Source organism: Neofelis nebulosa, chromosome 6 (genome assembly GCF_028018385.1).
Source record: "Neofelis nebulosa isolate mNeoNeb1 chromosome 6, mNeoNeb1.pri, whole genome shotgun sequence".
Classification (NCBI taxonomy): Eukaryota; Metazoa; Chordata; class Mammalia; order Carnivora; family Felidae; genus Neofelis; species Neofelis nebulosa.
Window position 1 is genome coordinate 45,234,035 of NC_080787.1, and position 6,000 is coordinate 45,240,034.

Sequence of the window (6,000 nt, forward strand, 5' to 3'; positions counted from 1 at the left end):
ACAGCACCTTAGACAGGAGCAAGGGCCTACCGGGAGCAGTGCTGCCTTCAGGAATCACACGATCCAGGCCCGGTCCTTTGATTGAGGAAGGAACCGGCCATGTGTCTAGCTTACTGCCCCAGGGGACAGGAGAGGGCTGAGTTTGGCTATGTGGCCTTGGCTGCAGTAGGCTAGGGAGTGGTAAGGGGGTGCTCACGGGGGCCTGTGACCCCACGGTGTTGTTAAGTTTTACATAGAGGGTCTGGGAGTTCCTTGAGCCCTGGGAAAATGGACTCACAGCCCTGGTTGTTCCTGAGAGGACTCCCCACCCCGTCTTGCTGCATAGGCCCTTCTCTCCTGCGGTCCTGGCCAGGGCAGAAGCTGTCTGGGTCTTTGGCATTTATGAGCAATGCTACCAAATCCATTTCCTCCTGCCTCTCTTTTATTCCTTCAAATCGTATTTACTGGGCCAGCTACCACGCTAGGGGCACGGATGCTGTTATAAATAAGATGATTCCGCTCCTCAACGATCTGGTGAGGGTGGGTGGGCGAGGAGTCACAGAAACAGTCTATAAATCTGTCAGTAGAAAGATACATAAAACGTGAGGGGGCATCTGATCCAGCTTGGCTGAATCTGGGGTCTTCTCTTGACCTGACCTCTTGGTAGCCCCATAAAGAATGGGCAGGAGAAGACAGAACAGGGAGGCGGGGGGAGGTTGAAGTAGATGGTCCAGGCGGAAGGGATGGTATGAGCAAAGGTGTTAGGGGGGACTCAGGTGCATAGGGGTGAGGGATATTGACAGGAGAGGGGCAGGGTTAGCTCGCAGGGAGTCTGCAATGCCAAGAGGCTCTGGCCTGTCGGGGATGAGCAGCATTTGAGGGGTTTTAAAAGGAGCACCCCAGCAGTGGGTCAGGCAGGAGGCAGGGAGGCCCAAAGGAGGCTGTTGCACCCCTCCAGCGGGAGGTGCTGAGGGGGTGGTGGTGACTTCTGCCTCTCCTGGCTACATTGTGAGGAAGACAGAAGGCAAGGCCCCTGACCCACAGAGCTTTTGGTCTAGCAGCCACGCATCACACCTGCCGGCTTTTCCATTGGTTAACACAGAATCCACACCATAGCCCCGTGAGATAGAGGCTCTTGTCATCCCAAGTGAATATTTGCTGGAGCCTTCTAAACTGGCCTCCCAATTCTCCTCTCGCCACCGCCCCCCCCCCCCTTAAGTTGATTCTCACACAACAGCCAAAGTGAGTCTGTTAAACTGTGAGCCAAATCATGTCACCATTTGGCTCAAAACTCTGCAGAGACTCTATTTTACTCAGAGGAAAAAACAAAAGTTTACACAACAGCCTGAAAAGGCCCTGTACTCTCCGGGCAGCCTCTACCTCCCTGCCTCTATGACTTCTGATCTGCCTTGGTCACTCAGCTCAACTACACTGGCCTCTCTGTTCCTCAGACTGCAGGCGCTCTCCCACCTCAGGGCCTTTGCACAGGCTGTCCCCTTTTCTTGGAGCACTCTTCTCCTAGATGGGGCAACGTGTGGCTCTCTTACCTTCAGTCTTGTTACCTTTTCAGTGAGGCTACCTTGATCACTGCGTTTACAATCAACACTCCTTCCTCACTCCGCACTTGGATGCTCCTTTTCACCATCCCTTCTTTTTTCTTACAGCGTGTGCCATCTTCTCGCTTACTCTAGAATTGAGAGGTCTAGTAGAACTGTAACGTGAGCCACATGTGTAATTTGAAATTTTCTAGGAGCCAGATTTAAAAAGTTAAAAAGAAACAGGTGAAATTAATTAAAAAAAAAAACAAACCCTTTTTTTAGGGCATTTATTTTTTGAGAGAGAGAGAGAGAGAGCAGGGGAGGGGCAGAGAGAATCCTAAGCAGGCTCTGCACTGTCAGCTCAGAGCTCGATGTGGGGCTCGAACCCATGAGGTCATGTCCTGAGCTGAAATCAAGAGTCAGACACTCAACTGATTGAGCCACAGGCACCCCCAGGAGAAATTAGTTTTAATAATATATTTTACTTAACCCCAACATATCTAAAAATATCATTCAAACATTTAATCAATATAAAAATTATTAAGGAGAGATTTCACTTTTGTGTGGTACAAAATCTCTGAATCTGCTGTGTATTTTGTTCTTATCACACACCTCAGTTGGGAACAGCCACATTTCAAGGGCTCAATATACACATGTGGCTAGTGGCTACCATTTTGGACCACATGGCTCTAAAATTTACTTTCTCTTTTGTCTGCCTCCCCCCTGACCCCCTGCCCCCCGCCACTCCCACTGGAATGCAGGCCACTCGAGGGCAGAGACTTTTGTCTGTTTTGTTCATCATTGTACCTCCAGCATCTAGAACAGTGCCTGGAACATAATTCATCCTCAGTTAACGTTTTTCAAGTGACTGCAAAACTGAGGCCTGGTGACTGAGGGTTTCATACCAAGGCTGTGGAGGTGAGTGAGGCCAGCAATGGTGGGGGTGGTTGGTGGAGGGGCTGACAGGTAGAGACGTGAACAGGGCTGGGCAAGGAGGGGACTCAGAGTAGGTGGTAGGGATTAGGGTCAGAGGCCTGTTGGTCAATGCCAGGCACTGTTTCCTCCTTTTAGCCACCCTGGAGATGGGGCTCATTATTTCTGCTTGGCAGATGGGAAGCAGGAGGCTCAGAGAAGGTAAATAACATGCCCGAATTTATGCACAGCCAGTAAATGGTCAAGCCAGAATTTAAACCAGCTTTCCTGACTCCAATTCTAGTGCTCTTTCCACCACACCATGGTTGCCCCAGGCTAAGGCAGAGCATCAACAAATAAAAATGAATCGTCTAGACTGAATACAAACAGCCAGAAGAAAAGTGGGACAGGGGGAGGATGTGGTGGTGGCCAAACCCAGGCTGAAATCCAGAGTTCCCCAAGTGTGGTAAGGCAAGGCAAGGCAAGAGATGTCTCTAGGGGCTGGGGCTTGTCATTGGAAGATCCGAAACCTAAGCACGAAAGAAATTGCAACATGCAGCCTTGGAGGAGAGAAGCAGTCTTTAAATAGACTATGGGGAAAAGAAGGATAAAATGAAAATACTGCATCCCCCGGTTGTATAAGACCTGCTCATCCCCCACCCCAGAGGAAGACCCAGTGCCAAGCTACCCCTGCTCATCTCCCCCTCGGGATTCACACCCTCCCCTCTGGCCTGACCACTTTTTCCCCTGGACATATACACTGCTCCTTCTCAACTCTGATCTGCCCAGCCTGAGTCCCTTTTCCTTTTTCCTAAGCAGTGACAGACCCTGGCCATAGCCCCAAAGGCCTTTGGAGTACTTGCTTCTCCAAGGAACCTCCAGCCTACCCACTTACCTCCTGCAAGGAAGCTGGGTAGATTTATACAGACCTTGGTGATTCTGCATCAGTTTCATGTTAAGACCATTATGGTGGCCTGTGTGCAAACATGGCTGCCAACTGTTCTTCCCATCCCTGTGCATACGTGTCGCTCCTCCCATCAAGAAGTAGAGTCTATTTTCCTCCTTTGAATCTGGGCTGGCCGTATGACTTGCTTTGACTAGGAGGATGTGCCAAAAGAGCTGTTCTTGGACTTTTAGCCCTAGACTTTCAGGGACATTACAGTTTCCATTTTGTCCTCTTGGAAGGCAGCCGCCATGTTGTAAGGAAGCCCAACTACCATGTTGGAGAGAAAGGCCATGCAGAGAGACAGAGAGAGGCTGAGGAAGGAATGCTTCCCAGCTATTCCAACCACCCCAGGCTGAGGCACCAGACATATGAGCGAGGTCATTTTGGATTCTCTAGGCTTAAGGGAGCTGCTCTTGCCAACAACCATCTGTTGCCCAAATGTACACAGTTGTGAACAAATACATGGACTGTTGCTGTTTCAAGCTGTGAAGTTTTGGGATGGGTGTTACCTAGCGATTATAAATCATCCAACTAAACCATCACATCCTAGTGCTTGGACCTTTGTCCGTTCCTATCCATAGGGTTTTATTGGTATGTGTGATGGTCTCAGGGGGTAGAGCGAGGTTCAAGAAAGGAGGGATGTAGATATAACAGAATCAGAGACCAGGGGTCTGCCCTCGTAGGAAGTCTGGTGGGAAGAGTCAGGACAAGTGCTGCCCCAGGCAGGACAAAGTATTGTCCAATTTTGGGGGTGAGGAGAGCAAGTCAGTTCTAATGAGATCTCACTGGGAGAAAGTGGACCTCATCTACAGAATGAGGGGAGAGGCTAGAGGATAAGAAGAACAGGCTGAGAGAGAAGCATGAGGAATTTGAAGGAAAAACCTGTGGCATCTTTTCCTTCCCTTCCCTCCTTTCTCCCTCCCATCCTCAAGCATTTATGGAATACCAGGCATATGTGCTGTGCCTGGTATAGAATGACCTCTCTTTCACTAGGGGTGGCTTTAGCATAACACCGGCCTAGAGATGGGGGGTGGAGGAGGTGATCCTTGAGAGGCCCTGCAGAGCTGGACTCAGAATTGTTGGGAGAGAGACAACTCAGCCACATCCACGGGACACCATCCATCAGGACTCGGGAAATAGGGGAGGGGAGGGAAAGAATCAGTAAATATTTATAATATTTATAATCTGCCTGGAAAGGGAAAATGCAAGGCAAAGATAGGACCTGGCTGAGCATCTGCAGAGGAAGGGATGGAAGCCAATCGGAAGGGGGAAGAGCTCCAACGGCGGGGAGCAGTCGTTCAATGGCAAAGGAACCATCAGGCTTAGGAGCCTATGGAAGGAGGGCGGGGCCTGGGTCTCCTCAGGACAAGAGGGCTGCGATCTGAAACAGATTTTAAAAGGTCATTTTTGCCTTTTTTTTTTTTTAAGTTTATTTATTTATTTTGAGACAGAGAGAGGGGAAGGGAGGGAGGGAGAGCACAAATGGGGGAGGTGCAGGGAGAGAGAGAGAGAGAGAGAGAGAGAGAGAGAGAGAGAGAGAGAATCCCAAGCAGGCTCCATGCTGTCAGTTCAGAACCCGACCCCGGCTCAAACTCACGAGACTGTGAGATCATGACCTGAGGTAAAATCAAGAGTTGGACACTCAACTGACTGAGCCATCCCGGTGCCCCGGTTGTATTTGCCTTTGATGGTGGCGGGGTGCAAGGGGGGTAGCTTATTAATGAAAGAAGTAAAGTACTGCCCTCAGGTAGCTCCCAGTCTGAGGGGGTGACATGGCCCTTGCCCTCAGGTTGCACCCTGTCCTTACAGACCTTCTGGTCTCAGGGAGGAGACAGAAGCCCTTCCAGCAGACGTTTCGTTGTCGATTAAGATGGAAACCACTCTCAAGAAGGCACTCCCTTGCCTTCATCTGGCCTGGTAGATGTTTGGAATCACCGGGTATCCGTGTCTGAGGAGCTCTTTTCAGGGCCCGCACCCTTCTCCTTCTCTCTTCTCCCAACACACATTTACAGTCCCGCAAGGCTTCTCTTCCCATTTGTTAAGAGGCGAGCATAGCTCACCAGCCTGGGCCCTGACACACATCCCCTGTCAGCCTCTGGGTCTGGCTCCAAGTGGGACAGAAGCCAGCATGTGTCCTCCTCCTGGGGTCCTGCTTGTCTCCTCTGCTGGGGAGGTCTGAGAACCCCATTCACCACCTCCTCAGGCTGCAGGGAGACAGTGTCCCTGTTCCCCACCCTGTTTACAGCTATGCCATCATCGTAGGACTGGAAGTCTCTTGAGGCAACGGAGTGATGGTCTGTGAGGCCCTGCCTGGTGCCTCTGCAGAGCCATCTGGGTTGCCCTGAGCCCCACCAAGACTTTGGACAGATCTAGGTTAGAATCCTGTGTCTGCCTGGCTAAATTTCTTCTCTGGGCCTTAACTTTCTCTTCTCTAAGTTGGGGACAATCACACCAGCATTGTGAGGTGGTGTTGATGTGTGAAAACTAATATAGTGCCTGGTACGTAGGTTGTGCTCAAAGCCGGTCTTTCTAATTATGCTGTTATGTCTAGTCCCCACGTCAATGCCCTTTCCTTCTCTGAGTTCCTACTTTGGTATAATTTGGTTGTTTTTCTCCCTCCTCACT